The 16,854-nt window shown below is 42.1% G+C and overlaps 2 long non-coding RNA genes across 4 annotated transcripts in view; both read left to right on the top strand.

Moving 5' to 3' along the window:
• Positions 1-8,919, top strand: part of LOC141583593 (uncharacterized) — a 100,064-nt gene extending 91,145 nt beyond the window's left edge. For all 3 annotated transcript variants that reach the window (XR_012516256.1, XR_012516255.1, XR_012516254.1), the window contains exon 8: positions 8,826-8,919. This is a non-coding gene — a long non-coding RNA (uncharacterized LOC141583593). The remainder of the gene's footprint in view (positions 1-8,825) is intronic.
• A 1,003-nt stretch (positions 8,920-9,922) lies between these two features.
• Positions 9,923-12,106, top strand: LOC141582670 (uncharacterized). Its single transcript, XR_012515553.1, has 3 exons — positions 9,923-10,038; positions 10,692-11,689; positions 11,771-12,106. It is a non-coding gene; the product is annotated as an uncharacterized LOC141582670 (long non-coding RNA).
• Positions 12,107-16,854: the final 4,748 nt, after the last annotated feature.

The following is a 16,854-nucleotide window of genomic DNA, read 5'->3' as shown; positions in this document are numbered from 1 at the left end:
CAATTGCTATAAAGAACTACCCAAGACTGCATAATTTATAAAGAAAAGAGGTTTAATTGGCTCACAGTTCTGCAGGCTGTACAGGAAGCATGGCTGGAGAGGCCTCAGGACATTTACGATAATGGTGGAAGGTGAAGAGGAAGCAGCCATGTCTTATATGGCCAGTGCAGGAAGAAGAGGGTGAAGGGGGAGGTGTTACACATTCCTAAACAACCAGAGCTTATGAGAACTCATTCAGCATTATGAGAACATCAAGGAGGAGGAAATCCACCCCCATGATCAATCACCTCCTACCAGGACCCTCCTGCAACACTGGAGATTATGACTCAACATGAGATTTTGGCCAGAGCACAAATCCACACTGTACCAGATGTCCTCCCATCTACAGAATGAATATGCAAGATTCATTTTCTCTGTGTATGTTTTCTGAGCACCCTATGCTGTGCCTAGCACTGTTCAGGAGGTGCCCCTTAAGGTGAAGTAAAGCCTCCGACCCCAAGGAGCTTGCTGGGGAAACAGACAATAAAAAAAATGAAAAATAAAGAGAAAGACAACAGTGAATATTCTATGCAGAGAATGAAAATGGGTGGTGCCATGGACAGCAACTGATGGCTGCTGGAAGTGGACAGCCTGGGTGACCTCTCTGAGGAGATAGCACTTGGGTGGAGATGGAAATGCAGTTGGAACCCTTTATGACAATGGCAAAAAAGGCACTTGGGTGGAGGTGCCCTTGGAGCTAATGCACTATAGTGGGTGTGAAGCTAGAGGGCTCAGGAATCAAGGAGAAAGTCAGTGTGGCTGGAGCCTATTTAGCAACAAGGGGAGGTGACAGATGCAAAAAGAGGGCAAGAGAGGAATTCCGGAGGGTCAGCTTCTGAAAGACCTGGTAAGCAGGTCAAGGGGTTTGAACTGAATTCAAAATATGATGGAATTCTTACGGGAGGAGTCTACATAGAAGAAGGATGTAAACACTTTGTACTTCCTTGACAGCCTTCAGGCTGCTGAGCAGAAAGTGTCTGCAAGAAGGCAAGAGGAAAAACCCAAATGTCAGTCTGTAGGTGGTGAAGTTGTCCAGGTGAGGATGGGGGTGGCTAGGATGAGGGGAACAGAAGGAACAGAAGTGAATGTGGGGACACTGGAGCTTGGGTTTCCTGGATGTGGGAAGGACTGCCTGTTAGCCTTTTGGCTGGTGACATCAGGTGCACAGAGACTCAAAAGGACCTGGAGAACATAAAACTGTATCCTAGTTGTGTTCCTGTCCACACAAGAGTGCCTCTGCAATACTCCCATAGCCAGCGGCTCCATTCACCTGGGGGAGAATCAGTAGGTATCTGCTCTGTCTGGTTGTCTCTCTAGGAAATCAGCAAATGAACTCTTTCTCCCCATATCATGCATTTGTTTAGACTGTACAAGCAGGCCACCTGGGTAAAACTCGAATTTCTTTGCATAATTTTTAAGATGCTTTACAAAGGGACCTAGAATCCAGGACATGCCATCAAGTTGCAACCACATAGGCACTGCACCAGCATTCTCTAACTTCCTCTTTCTCCCTTCCACCCCAGTACCCAAGACTCCAGTGATAAAAGAGATGCGCTCACTGTACTGAATATTTTTTGCCTGGAATATAGTGACACTCAGTTAATGTTGGTTATTCTATTCTAGATGTTGCTGTTTTAGTTGTTTTTCTGATTACTCTTACAGTAATGATCTTGGTACTCTTGAATTTATTGATCCACTTGTCTAGAATGTTCACTTCCACCTCTGTGCTGCAGATTCAGTAAAGATTGGTTGAATAAACTGATCAGGAGAAGTTATTTTTACTTCTCTAAAGCCTGCACAAACATTACCACCACCTCCAGGGAGCCCTCTCTGACTACCCCAAACTTAGGCATTCATGCTGTTACCAGTGCCCCACAACACCTGCTCAAAATGCTGTCTCCTTGGGTTGGGGTTATTTCCCCACTACCTTGGAAGATTCCAGCAGGCTGAGCTATTATTTATTGCAAAATGTGTGATAGACTAAGGTACATATTTGAAGAATGTTAAACTTGGAAAGGAAAAGATAAAATTGAGAGAAAGCCAGTTTGTTCTTTCAGCCAAAGCAGCTATAAAGACATCCATGTCATACCTGGGGACTTAGGAACCAGAACACATTGTATTTGAGCCCTGACATGTGAGAACACATGCGTCCCTTCTAAATGCCTGTTTTTTGTTGCCTTTAAGCAGCATGGCTGCCCATGTCTGTATGGGGTTATCCACCCTCTGGGAGAAGGAGAATTGTACCTTTACCTTTATACCCCACTTCTTCTAGTATTTGGTAAATCAGAAATCATCTCCATCCTATGTAAGCAAATAATCAGTCAGACATCCCTGTTGCCTTCCTCTGAATGCATGCTAGGACAGTACATCAGCATCTGGGGCTCAGCAGCTATGCTTACATGCCAGGACACAGTGTGCCCATCCACTGAGCCACTACCCTACCCCACACCCATATGTGTACAAGCACTTTCTGAACACCAGGGTTAAACGTTGGCTGAGACACACCTCAGGACCATGCTGTAAATTTTAAAGCTTAGTGATGTTTCTTCTAAGAAGTCTGCCCTCCTCAGTGATAAGGGCCCACTCCTCTATGTTGCTCGTTTATTTCATCCGCAGGCTTTTCTTCTTGCAATCTGCGTGAGGACTTTTCACATGGGAGGACATAGTGTACCTGCTTTACCTGCTTCTCTCCTCTGAATGACTTTTAAGTTCCTGAAGAACTAGGACCTTGTGGAATATTGATCTCTCTATCTCTGGGGTCCAACCTCTAATCTGCCCTATGTTAATTGTTTAGTTCACTGGCATTCAGTTTAGGCTTTGTTCAATAAATAACTGAAAAAAATAGCATAGTTATCCTTTAATTATTGAGATTCTACAATTTTCTGATTGAGTCTTTGTTAATTGAAATAATTTGAAATACTTTAGAGATACTTCAGAATTATCTATAAAAGTCCAAGGTGGCAAGAAGTGATGACGTCTACCTGGGTAGGTAGTAAAATAATGCTAGACAGTGGTACTGATGGGATACAGACCCTGAACCTGCCCCACCTGACCTACTCCCTGAAGATCACCTAGCCCTGAGAAAACAGATGGCCTCCTCCAAGTCAATGTTCATATATATGAATCTCACATCTCAAAGAACATGTGTCTGACAGGAAATTGATGTCAAGGCACGCTGCACTTCAGTAACTGTAATAGGGTGAAATTAACCTCTGCTCAAGTAAACTCTTCCCAAACGCAGTGATGGAGACTCATAAGCTGAGAGCTTATCTCTGTGGGACTTGCATAAGCTCTAAAATGGAAGCTCCTCTTCCACATAAGATACTTCCATACACCAGTAAGTGTGTTTATCCAAAGGGAGGATTGTTTTATTTATTTATTTTTCCTTAGGATAGCAGTCCTGCTAGTCTACATTTCCACGGGTTCATAATCTTTCAATTAGATACTCAGTTGAATATAAATTATTTTCCCAGTGATTCTTGCTAAGGAATGTTTGGAGGGAAAAAGAGAGAGAGAGAGAGAGAGAAAGCTTTGCAAACAAGAGGGCTCATCAGCTCAATATTACACTTTGTCATTAACGACACTGTTTTCATTCATTATTCAGCCTAACTTAACAGTAATTTGTGCCTGAGAGCAGGAGCAAAAAGGAGAAAAAATGAGGACTGGAGAGAATGTGTTTAAATTAGAAATAATTTTAAAATAGCATCTCTAATGCATAGTGGAATGAATATTATTTTCACCATTTAAATTCAATTATATGTACAGTGGCTTTGCTTTTCCTTAAATGGCAAAACAGTTCTATAGCACCTTAAGTGGGATGATAGTTTGAGTATATATGTATATACATCCTTCTTTATTTTTTGTACTGCATCCTATATATACTTTTTATTTCCAAATTAATTATCCTTCAGTAGGAAGCTTTTTAAGGTGAAGGAGGTTCTCTTTTAGGAAATACTTCAGAATACAAACAGAGTAGCTCTGAAGCTCGCAGATTGCATCTTGTTCATTCCTCCCTTGAGCATGTGTCTCAGGCATGGTGCTGGCATAGAAATCTCCAGAAAGTAAAGATGAATCCCAGCCCAAGGTAGACATATTTCCAAAGGGGGCTGGCCTTTGAGCAATCCGTTGCAATGAGATGGTGACACATGGCAGCAGCAGGGACATGGGAGAAGAAGGGCAGGTGAGGCGACCCCAAGGTGGGAGCCTGGGATCTGAGACATTTGCTGGCAGTGATTTGACAAAGGATAATTGGAATCAAGAGCAGAACACAATCGAACAACATGATGTCTTGGGGACTCATCAGCAGACAAAATTGCTGCAGAGCAAAGGGTGAGCAGTGAGCTGGTAATGGGAAGGACAGCTTAGTGGGCTCCTCCATGTGCCTGGCCTCTGTGAGGGTAAAGGAAGCTGGATAGATGATTGCAAGCAAATGAGAAAAGTTCAAATAAACTTTGTGGCTTAGTTAGTGGTAGTACTTAGTTAAAAGAACCAATGTCAATTTCCTGGCTATCTTTGGGGGATGCTGGGTGAAGGGTACACCGGAACTCTCTGCATGAATTTCTTTCAATTTCTTATGATTTTAAAATCATTTTAAAGTAAAAGTAGTTTTAAACATACATATATATGTATTTATAATATATATCTATTTATATACGTATATTATATATGTAAATATATACATATACTGAGCAAGCCATTGCCATGAAGTGGTGATGCATGGCAGATTGAAAGTCATTTTTCTTTCTCAACAAATTTTTGTAATATTTATAGTAATATAATAGTTCTTTGGAGAGGAGTGTATTTACTCAATGATTCTTGAATGGAAGATTCTTAACATATATACATACATGTAAATATGTATACAATGGGGATAAATATATGTATTTTTATAAATGTATATTTATGTATGTGTGTATGTATATTTATGTGTGTGTATACACACACACACACTTTTTGTATATTTATGTATGTGTATATGTATATTTATGTGTATATATACACACACACACTTTTTATATATTTATGTATGTGTGTATGTATATTTATGTGTGTGTATATATACATGTATATTTTTACATGTACATGTATATTTATGTGTATGTATACATACACACACACACACACATACACTTTTTTTATTAAGCATTCTAAGACATAAAGGTTAAAGGAAGCCAGCAAAGACTCCAGAGCAGAGATGTGTTTCCTAATAAGGTTGGACTTGGAAGGGACTTCAAAGGTTTTCAAATCACATCCTCTCTCCACCATGTAGAAAATTAAATAGAATCCTAGACAGGATGAACTTGGGTATGAATGCATTGGTGATCAAGCTGTAATGAAATATCAGGGTCATTCATCGATTTGCAGCTGTTTCATTTTTTGACATTTGTATAACCAGAGGAACTATACTGGAAGGAGGAACATCTTTTGGCTTCACTCTGAGTTGGGATGTTGATCTTACTGGCTACAGAATTTGCTTGCTGTGTCCTGAAGTCATTTATGGTGCTCTCTGGGGTCCACTACCCAATACTGACTTCACTGTTATGACCTGTGGGATGCTGAGTCAAGTGCACCTCATGCTCCCCGTTTGTAGCATTGAGGAAAGCATGGCACCTACCAGATGGGTCTGTAGCAAGGACTAAACTGATGCATGTATGGAATGACCTTAGCATTTTTTGTGGCACATGAGTGTTCAATAAATGTTACCTACTGTTATTATTCGAGCTGGCTGAGTCTGGATGTGTTATTTAATCTTTATTAACTTCCAAGTTCATATCTAAACAGTGGGGATAAGTATATGTACTTAAGCAAGGCATTGAGAAGATGGAGTGAGATAACAAGGCATGTTCCTGGAACAGAGAGGGCATCCATCCATGTTGGTCTCTCCCTCCTGGCTGTCATTCTGGACAGCCCCTGTGTGTTGAAATTTACCAACAGCACATAGCTGGAGCCCCTGGCCTTGGATCATAGCCAGTTCTGCCCCAGACTCTTCTGCCTTGGACTCTTGGCTGGACTGTCATTTTATTAAAAAATAGACACTTGTTATGAAAAAAAATAAAAACAAAGCATAACTAACAAGAAACAAATCCTCATTTTTTGTGTGTAGAGTCATGTGCTATGAATATTTCGGCACTATTTCCTCCGGGTACATTCTATATATTTTATATGGGTAAATTTATCCAGAGGGAGGACAATTTTTCACCCTCTCATTTTGGGAAGTGAGGGGAGTAGAGCTGAAAGTCATTCTTTGTCAGCAAATTTTTGCAACATTTTATAATGGCTGTGTAATAGTTTTTTGGGTGAAGGAGTGTCTCTATTCATTCAACGATTCTTGAATGAAAAATTATTAACATACATACACAAATTTTATAAATATATATATATGTATATATATATGTATATATATATATATGGCTATTACAATTGGACAACACTGTGATAAACCCACCTTCATTCATATAACCTGGAGAGTATCTGTTGGCTTGCTGACATGATGAGCTTAACTAATGTTGAATTCTTACCTCCTCTCCTGCATTTGTGGATGACATAAGCACCACCCTGAGTTTTAGCCCTTGGATTCTCTGGGGTTCATCAATGATGGATTGCACCCTCTTGCTTGACCTGCTACTTGTCTCCCCACCTTTTGGGTACCACATCTTTTCTACTAAGAACTGGATCCATCATTCCAGGGGCATTGCTGGTCTAGGCTCCTATTCATGCCTACTTGCCTGATTGTGTTAGAGTTAATATTACTATTCATAATTATTCAAAACAAAAAAAACATAACTGACTCTATTCTATCATACTGTTTTTTAGAAAGCATTTTGCCGCTCATCTTTCCATTAATTTGATTTTGAATGGAAAAAATATTAGGTATTCCAGGAGGCATAAAGTGAAATAAGTTGGTTTTAGGTGGTTTAGCTGTGGTGCAAATATTCAAAATTATAATTCCAGTTTGAACAGCATGAGCTTTGAGCTATAGCAGAGCCTAGTTCCCATCTCAACTCCTCTACTTTCTAAATGTGTGAAGGATGAAAAAGTGATTAAATCTCTTTGAGCTTCAGTGTTCTATCTGGAAATGGAGGATGGCAGCATATACTGGAAGAGTCCCTGTGATGGCTTCTGATCCCTGGGTTTGTGTCGGTCACTGAGCACTCCTGTGGCCAATCCAGCCTCATGGACAGTTAGAACACTGGCATCAGTGCTAGAAAATTATGACCCTACCCTTACTCTTGGTGTGAACTTGGACAAGAGAGATATACTCTATGAGCCTCAGTTTCTCTCCATGAAAAAAATAGAGAAACACATATTCATTCCTTGGGGCTGTTCCATCCAAGGAGATAATGCATTTAAAGTGCCTGGCATATGCCAGAACTCAATAAATATTCATCTCTTCTCACCCTCCTTCTCCTCCCTAATGCCATCTTGGATTTCATCACGAGGCGTCTGACCAGGCGAAGAAGGTCACGGAGGAGACACAGGCAGTGTGGAGCCACACTTCTCCAGGCTTTTTTGAAAATGATTGAAAGTTAAACTGGGCCAGGAGTCTGGTGACGTTTGGGTGAGAGACAGAGTTAAATTAAGGTTTAATCTTAGCCCTTTCCATGTGTTAACAGGCTGCGCAGAGAGAAGGGTTTGAAAGAGATTCAATGCTGAATTTTCTCACTAATCTGAAGAGAAGAGAGACATGGAAAGAAAGAACATGAGAGAGAGAGGGAGAATCAGAGTTCATATGGCTAATTTTCTAGCCAGCAGCTACTGGAACGTTTCCATTAGGAGATATGAGAAGAGACAAAGAGAAATAATAACTGAAGATGGCTTTCTTGGCCAGAAAAAGTTATTCTGCCAGGCTTGAGGGCAGTGGGTGAGAGTGCAGATGAAGTAGGGGCCTGGGGGACGCATTTCATTTTAATGTCATCTCTTTAGTACCTCTCTATCTGCACATTCAATTAACATCGGAGGGAAAAATAAAAAGTTCCTCCCGTGTCAGCCTGCTTGGGGAACACAGTGACCTCACGTGTTCTTCTCAGAGAATGCTTTCCATCTCGTGCTGGCCTTCAACGTTCAAAAAAATGGAAATGTGTGTGTGTGTGTATATATATATATATATATATATATATATATATATATATATATTTCCTTTTCTGTTTCCTTCAAGAAAGACAATTTCAGTATTGCTTCAAATGAAAGCAGTGGAGTAATTTTCTTTCCCATAGGTTCTCCCTTATCCCCCCAAATCATAAGAATCAACCCCGGTTCCTTTTCTCCCATCCTCTTCAGTGCATTTTGCTGAGTCACTATATGTTGGCCTGAAACAGGGTCCATGTGCCTCCCATCATCTCCAAGGCATGGAAGTAGGAAGTGGGAAGTGGGGAAGGTGAACTTTGGACTGAACACCCAAGGCCTGTGGCCACCAGCTACTCGGCTCCCCCCAGGCTTCTCTTTCTCCGTATTTCTCTCGCAGGATTCCACTTCTCCAGTCAAACCAGTGATGCTTCTTTGGCTGTGTGCTCCTTCAAGTCCTTCCTTTATATCATAAGTAACCAAGGAGCCCTTCACTCCTGATTTTGAAATGCTAGTACATTTCCAACACCTTCCTCCAACTCTATTCTCCAGGCTTCCCTGCTCCAAATCTCCCAAAAAATATGTTCCAGTTACCCCACGTCAGTACCAACTTGGGCGAATCTGAACTCAGAAGCATTCATTCACATTTGTCATATTTGTGGAGGATTTTTTTTTTTAAATGGTCACAATATTTCTCTTTCAAAGCTTTGTCTCTTTCCATCCAGCGGCAGAGTCTCTGTGTTCTTCCCCTTGAACGTGAGAAGCTTTTGTGATTGCTGCCTTAACCAACAGGTGGAAGAGACACTGTGTGGACTCTGAAGCCAGGTGAGCAAAGGCCATGCAGCCCTTGGCTAGCCCTCTTCCTTGAGATGTCATCCATGTTGTGAGGCCACTGGGAGGAACACATAGGTGTTCCCATTGTTGACAGCCTACAGGCAGTCTCAAACACTGGACATGTGAATGAATGAGTTTCTAGGCAGCTCCAGCCCTTGAGCCAGCCCTAACTCAGGTCTTCCAGTTATGACTTCAGATATCTTGGAGTAGAGACAACTATAATATCTCTACTCTGCATCGTTCCTATTGCTGACCCAGAATCTGTGAGTCTGCTGCTGGTCACAAAAAGAAACCAAACTTCATTCATTCATTCATTCATTTATTCATTCATCTATCCACCTACTCATCCATCCACCAGAGACACATTTGCTGATGTCCCACTGTGTATCATAGACTATAAGCCTGGGGGCTGCAGAGGTAAAGAAAGAAGTGAAGGCCCGGAGGAGCTCACAGACATACCACTCATTCTGCTGTTGACCCATCACTCCCAAGTGACCAAACAGCACCCCTCTTAATACCTCCCTTCAGATTTTCACAGTCACTCAATAATGCATGCATTTCTGTTTTGCCATTCCAACTAAGTGCCTTTAGAATAAGGGGCCAACTTTGTTTCCCATAGTGCTTAGTATCGTTTTATAAACTTAACGTGTATTTGATATAGATCGGTTAATTTTTGAAAAATCAGTCCACATACTGCTAGAGGTTTTCAAGGCTTCAAACAAATAAAAGCATTACATTTTGGAAAAATACCTTAATAAGTGAACTCCTTGTGCCAATAGGAGAAAAAGAAGAAAGATGCAAATGGTTTTGGGGTCCTTATTATGACTGGCTTCTGCTATGTCATTTAATCTTCATAGCAATCTCATACAAATTATGACAATCCTCAAATTGCAGATTTAGACTTTAAGATAAACTGGATAAATTGCATGGCTCTCAAATGTGGTGCTAGGAATTTAGCCAATGCCAGGAACTCTTTTGCAGCCACCATAGTGACTCCAGCACATGAAGATGCCACCCAGATGACATTTGCTTCCAAGACCTTTGAACAGGCTGCCTTGAAAAGAATGCTTTCCAATGTGCAACTCCATATCTTCCGTAGCTCTGGTAAGTGAAGACTTTACAGCTTATGTTCACTCTGGATGCCTCCTCTTTCCCATCAGCATTTCCAGACCTCGTGGAAAAGTGGTACCAATTAATACTCTCATTATAGAACTGGAACAAAACAGGGCACAGGAGGTGTGGCAAATCAGTTACATATCCTCAAGAAACATTAAAAATGGAAATGGAAACTATCAGATTTATCACAAACACCTCACTTTAATTTTCTTTGCACTTCGTGAACAGGCGTTGCTAAACCCAGTGCAGTGAACACAGAAACGCAGCTGAGGAGTAGGGAACCATCTCCTTGAAAAGCAAAAAGCTTCTCTTGCCCTGCTGGTTTGCTCTGTGGGCAGAAGCGAGGGGGCTGTGAGGTGGGAGGCCTGGACCCAAGGCTCCCATGCGGCCTGGGTGACCTCGACATCCAAAGACTTCATTTTTAAGAACAACCCATCTGTGGTGAGGCTGTGGGTGGTAGTCTCTAGAAGGATGATGTAACTGCTTATTAAAAGAAACTGTGGTGTTGTGAATTATTCTTCAGATAGTGGGACTTCTTGCAAGAAATTCCAAGAACCTCAGAAGCTTCTGGATAGCATATGTGGGTCGGTAGATGAAGACATACTCTTTCCTCTAACAAAATCTTTCTGCCTTGCCTCTAGGGAGCTGTGCGATTGAAACCAGACTTCGGAAAGTGACCATCGTGATGTCAATTACCCACATCTTCCTTTCATCGTGACAAAACTAGAGGCCCTGGAGGGAGGAAGTCACTTGTCCAGAGTGGTCCGGTGGTTGAGAATGGCCTTGATGAGCTGTGAATGGCTCTGTGGAGTGAGCACCATGCAGGTGGAGGCTGGTTCTCCACACCTTGCCCTGGTCCACTCACCTTACATGCTCAGTCCCGTTCTCTGCCTTCTTGGCTTCTGACCTGACAGTGGATTTTTTGGCCCAGGCCTTACTCCTTCAGTAGGTCACCACTGTCTCTCTTCTTAGCAACATCTTCCCCTAAAAGAGGGCCGGGCATGTAAACACAAAAATATGCCAGGTTAAAAAAAAAAAAATCCCGCAGAAACTGGGCAGGTCATCAAGTGAAAGAGAATCACTCGAATTTGATTGGCTAAAGCAATATGTCTGCTGGTTGGAACTGGCTGAAGCTTACTGTAAACAGCAGATTTGAAAACCAGCATGGACCAGACTATAAACTAAGTCTGATGTTTTGTTTGACAGGCTGGTCTAGATGATCACTGAAATATCTTCATCTTCTGGAACTTTTTTTTTTTTTTTAGATGAAGTCTCACTCTGTCACCCAGGCTGGAGTGTGATCTCCACTTACTGCAACCTCTGCCTCCCAGGTTCAAGCAATTCTCCTACCTCAGTGTCCTGAGTAGTAGTTAGTTGGGATTACAGGCGCACGCCACCACACCTGGCTAATTTTTGCATTTTTAGTAGAGACGGGGTTTCACCATGTTGGTCAGGCTGGTTTCAAACTCCTGACCTCATTTAAAGTTTTTTCCATGTAAAGTGGTAACCCAGTCACCCTTCTCCAAGATTGAGCCATCCTTCTCTCCTTCGTGTATCCCCATCGCCATATTGCCATGAAAATAATAAGAATGAATAACATTAACAACAACAATGTCATTGCTGGACGTTCACATGTCAGGTAAAATGCTATGTGCATTATTTTGTTTAATAGCTAATTCTATCCTATGAGATAAAATCTCTCATTTATTCTATTTTACAGATGAGGAAACTAAGGCAAAGCTGTGAAATAACTTGCTCAAGGTCTAGGAAATGCCAACTAGCTGCGACTTAGTTGTGGGCATGTCTTATGCTAGAGTTCCTCTCTCCATCAGCCACCTGCAGCTCTATGAAGACCTCGAGAACTCTTTTCTGACTTAATTGTTTAGGATTCTTCTCTACTGCTTGACCCATGAGGTTGTAAAGGACAAACACAAAGGGCTTCACAAGTTGTAAGGACTCAATAAATGTGTATGCATGCATCAGTGATGCCCTTGAAAAGCTTTGAAACTTAGAACTGTATGTTGACATCATCACAGGTCATCGTGTTGCTAATGGAACCAAGGTAGGGCCTTGCATGAAGGGAACACAGAGAAGAGTAATTTTTGTTTTTATTTGCCATGCTTTTAATTCACAACTGCCCCTTTAAATCACAATGACATGATCACTACATTTTTCTGCATAAAGGGCTTTTCCTAAAATGGAAAACACTTCATTCTGGTCTCTACCAAATACATCCTAACTTGATGTGAATCAAATCAAGACTTTGCTGCCTAACTTCATCATGATCTCATCCTGGTGAATATACATCGATGAGTGACTACATATGACAACGACAGAGAGGAGGTAGGTATTCCTGTGTCCCTTCAGTCCAGGGAGGGCAATGAAATGCCCACAGGGCACTTTGGAGTCAGTCCTAGGATTATCAGGAATATTCAGAGGGCTGTCAGGAGGGAAAGAATAAAGAAAATCTTTTCTCCCCACTTGGGGGATCTGGTGAGGAAGAAGGGACCCTGATCTAGGTAATATAATACCTGTCAATAACAAAAGGAAAACTTGAAATCTTTGCTTGCAGCTACCCTCACAATTACTTCTCACACTGTACATTTCACACGATGCTCCGAAATAATGGGAGTCTATAATTGAATAATTAAGAGACATACAACCCATACTGGAACTGTTACAATGCACATTTGCACTTAAAGAACTCTGAAAAATACAGTAGGAAAATCTACTCAACTGTAACCCGGTATGTTACAGTCTTCTTTGGCCAATTTGGCAGGAATTACTAGTTACCAGTAAGTAACCATTCTCTTCAGAGTTCTTGGTAATAGAACTCTGATTTTGTTCACGTTGGCAATACTTCTGGCTAAAATGTTACATTTTTCACTACCTCTTACAGCTGGATATGTTTATATGACTATATTCTGATCCATGAGATTAAAATAAAAGTATCCTAAGGAGCACCAGGAAAGATATTTTAAAAGAGCTTTTTATCTAGAAGTTTCTTTTTGTCCACCATGCTTTACGCTTCTTGGATTTTTTTGCTTCTAGGAATGTGGGTGTGATGGCTGCAGCTCTAGCAACCATCTTGAAGTACAAAGTATTTCACAGAAGAAAGTCATTACTAAGGACGGGGAGATGAAAGACAGAGGATCCGGGTTCATTGGTATGGCAGCCAAAGACTGCTAACCTCTCTACTCGTGTATCTCTTTGTTTAGAGATGGGGTCTACATTAGTCTGTATTCATGCTGCTGATAAAGACATACCTGAGACTGGGCAGTTTACAAAAGAAAGAGGTTTCATTGGAATTACAGTTTCAAGTGGCTTGAGAGGCCTCACAATCATGATGGAAGGAGCAAGCCATGTCTTACATGGAGGGCAGCAGACAAGAAAAATAAGAGCTTGTTCAGGGGAACTCCTTTGTAAAAAACCATCAGATCTCATGAGACCCATTCATTAACATGAGAACAGCATGGGAAAGACCCATCCCATGATTCAATCATCTCCCACCAGGTCCCTTTCACAACGTGTGGGAATTATGGAGCTACAAGATGAGATTTGGGTGGGGACTTGGAGCCAAACCGTATCAGGGTCTTACCCTGTTGCTCACGCTGGAGAGAAGTGGCACAATCATTGCTTACTGTAGCTTCGAACTCTTGGACTCAAGTAATCCTTCCACCTCAGCCTCCTCAGTAGCTAAGACTATAGGCACATATCACCACAGTTAGCTAATTGTTTTAATTTTTTGTTGTTGTTGTAGAGATGGAGTCTCACTATGTTGACAAGACCAGTCTAAAACTTTGGCTATAAGAAATCCTCCTGCCTTGGCCTCCCGAAGTGTTGGGATTATAGGCATGAGCCACTGTGCCTGGTCACGACTTCTTTTATTTGAAAAAAAAAGGAGAACTTCTATCTTGCTTAAACTACTGTCACTTCTGGCCTTTTTTGGTGGTACTGGACACAACTCCTGATAGAATTAATCATCGAACTCTTTTACCACAGTATTGCTACTAACATCCTTTGGAACATGTTCTGAAAAAACAGAAATCTGAGCCAGTCTTCAATGCCTACTTCTGCAGGGAAAAAGTTGAGGCTTGGCTGGGTGCAGTGGCTCATGCCTGTAATCTCAACACTTTGGGAGGCTGAGGCAGGTGGATCACAAGGTGAGGAGTTTGAGACCAGCCTGGCCAAGATGTTGAAACCCCATCTCTAATAAAAATACAAAAATTAGCTGGGCGCAGTAGCACGCACCTGTAATCCCAGCTATTCAGGAGGCTGAGGCAAGAGAATCGCTTGAACCTGGGAGGCGAAGTTTGCAGTTAGCTGAGATCGTGCCATTGCACTCCAGCTTGGGTGATAAAGTGAGACTCTGTCTCGGAAAAAAAAAAAAAAAAAAAGAAGAAGAAGCTGAGGCTCAGGAAATGGCGGTGATAGGTCAGTAGTCACACAGCTGTATACCCATACAACTGCATTTTGGCTCAAGTGACCTGAGAATCAGTCTCTTGCTCTTACCACACTCACGTATCTTTGCCAGATCAATTCTAAAATCATTTTAGATCCACTGTATAAATGTGTGAGTGTATGAATTACAGATCTTTGTATACCTCAGACAGAAATTCAGTGAAAGAAAGCCGTCTTGGGTGACCTTGTAATGGAATGTTTGCCACTGGGCATCTGGGGGTCTTGAAATCTCCCTGTCACTAAGGCATGAGGAGAAGTCTCTCTAAGAGAAATCAACGTGGTTGCCAGCCAGAATGATACTTTTGTCTTCTCTCCTTTCAAACCCAAATAAATCAGAAAGGTTTTTAAATCCGTCCTGCAAGAATACCGCTGTGGATTGCTCAGGGTGGTCTATCAACTTGTCTCGGAGTCTGCAGACTGATTAAAACACCTCAAGGAACCTGCAAGTCGCAACAGAGGCAAATATGTGGCCCATGTTTAATGATGACTTTCAAATGAATAAATCCACTTTTTAAAACTTATTGCTACACGCTCTTCCCTTCTCCTGCCCCTGACAATTCCATGTGTGCACCCGCATGTGTGTGCGAGACACACACACACGGAGAATTCTGCCTGGCCGAAATAGAAACAGGAAAAGGAGAAGCTGCATCGTTAATTACTCCCCCACTGTTAGAAAGATTTTTAAATTACGATATTGTTACCTGAGGGCTTGCTGACAGACTTCTTCAGTTCTCCTCTATCTGGCTCACATCCAAGGCTTCTTTTACCCCTTCTTTCTTTTGAATTCTGGAATGCAGACAGCAAAATTTTCCATCAGTAAACGAAAGTGTCTAAACTCCAATTATCTTACCGTGCCACGAAAAGGGGCCCTTCGCCATCAATTCGCTGCACTTTTAAGCAATGAAATTCTGGGTCCTTGGGTATTCGTAGACTGTGTCGTCCAGGATTTTCTAGGCATATTAGTGCTCTGTCCCAGTACGTTCCCAGTCACACTCACTTTCAAGGGATTGTTTAAAGCTTGTGATGGAATTTCTTATCTTAAATCCCATGGGTGTCACTTTTTCACTGAGGAATGTAGGACAGTCTCATGGCCTTTTTTCTCTTCTCTTATATAAGTCAAAGTTAGCAATCACAGCAAACTACCCCGAGGCTCAGGAGTTTAACCAGCCCAAGTGGACCTCATGCCCTGGTTTCTCACAGTCCAGGGATGTCAGCAGGTGGTCGCTGTTTGCTGGAGGCCAGGAGTTGACCACCCTAAAACTCATATGCCCCATCCAGCCTGTCACCTGTTTTCCCAAAGAAAGTTTAATTTGGAACACAACCGCACCATTCATTCACACTTTGTCTACGGCTGCTTTTGCACTACCATGGCAGAGGTGAGTAGCTGCAACAGAGATCCCATATGACCTCAAAGCCTAGAAAGTGTACTTTCTAATTCTTCACAGAACATGTCTGCTGACCCTTGCCCTCGGCAGGTGCCCAGGAGTGCTGTCCCCTTCTGACTGGCTCCACTCTCCTCTCTGTGCCTGTTCTGCCCACGCTCCTGGCACGTGAAAGTCTTTTTTATGGGCTGGGTAAGGAAGTGTTGTAGGAAACTTCTGCTCCTCTTGTATTGATCAGGACTCAGTCACATGGCCACATTCATCTCTCGGGGATGCTGGAAAAAATGTCCATCTTTGTGCCCAGGATGAAGGGGAACTGATATCAGTGAGCACCCAACCTCTGTCCCACTTTTCTCTGTGAACTTATGCAGCTGCATCCTGGCAGTCACAATTCTCACAGGCCCTGCTGCCATCATACCTCTCAGGTCCTTCCCACGTCACTCACCAGTCTGCCACTGCCCTGGTTCAGGTCCTGGTGTTTTCACTTCTGTTGTTGGAACTGCTTCCTCTCTGCGTTAATGGCTCACCTGTCTTTCTCTGCTGGATCAGTCAATCCCATGCCTTTTTTGCTGAAATGATCTCAGATTCTCTTTGGATGGGCAGCCAGTTCCTCCCAGATCTGACCAAGAGCCCTGATTTCAGCCTGGTGTCCTTTCATGTGTAACCCCAGTCCTTTCTACTCAATGGAATGGACTTCTTTGTTTTCACTATTTTGCCCATATCTACTTTGTGGCTTTATGCCTGCATTATTCCCTTGGTCTAAAAAGTTTTTATCTCCTCATACCTCTAACAACTCATTTATTTTAACATTTTCAAATACTACCTACCTTCCCTTCCAGGAAACTGTAGACATCACAGGAAAGCGGTAACTGGGTCCCTTGTATCCATCCACACTTTCCCTAGAGCTAGCAGATTCCCAGCACATGGCAGATGATCACCCTTATTCTAAATGAATGAATAA

The sequence above is a fragment of the Saimiri boliviensis genome, chromosome 2, assembly GCF_048565385.1.
Source record: "Saimiri boliviensis isolate mSaiBol1 chromosome 2, mSaiBol1.pri, whole genome shotgun sequence".
Taxonomy (NCBI): Eukaryota; Metazoa; Chordata; class Mammalia; order Primates; family Cebidae; genus Saimiri; species Saimiri boliviensis.
This window is presented reverse-complemented; position numbering and strand designations above follow the sequence as displayed.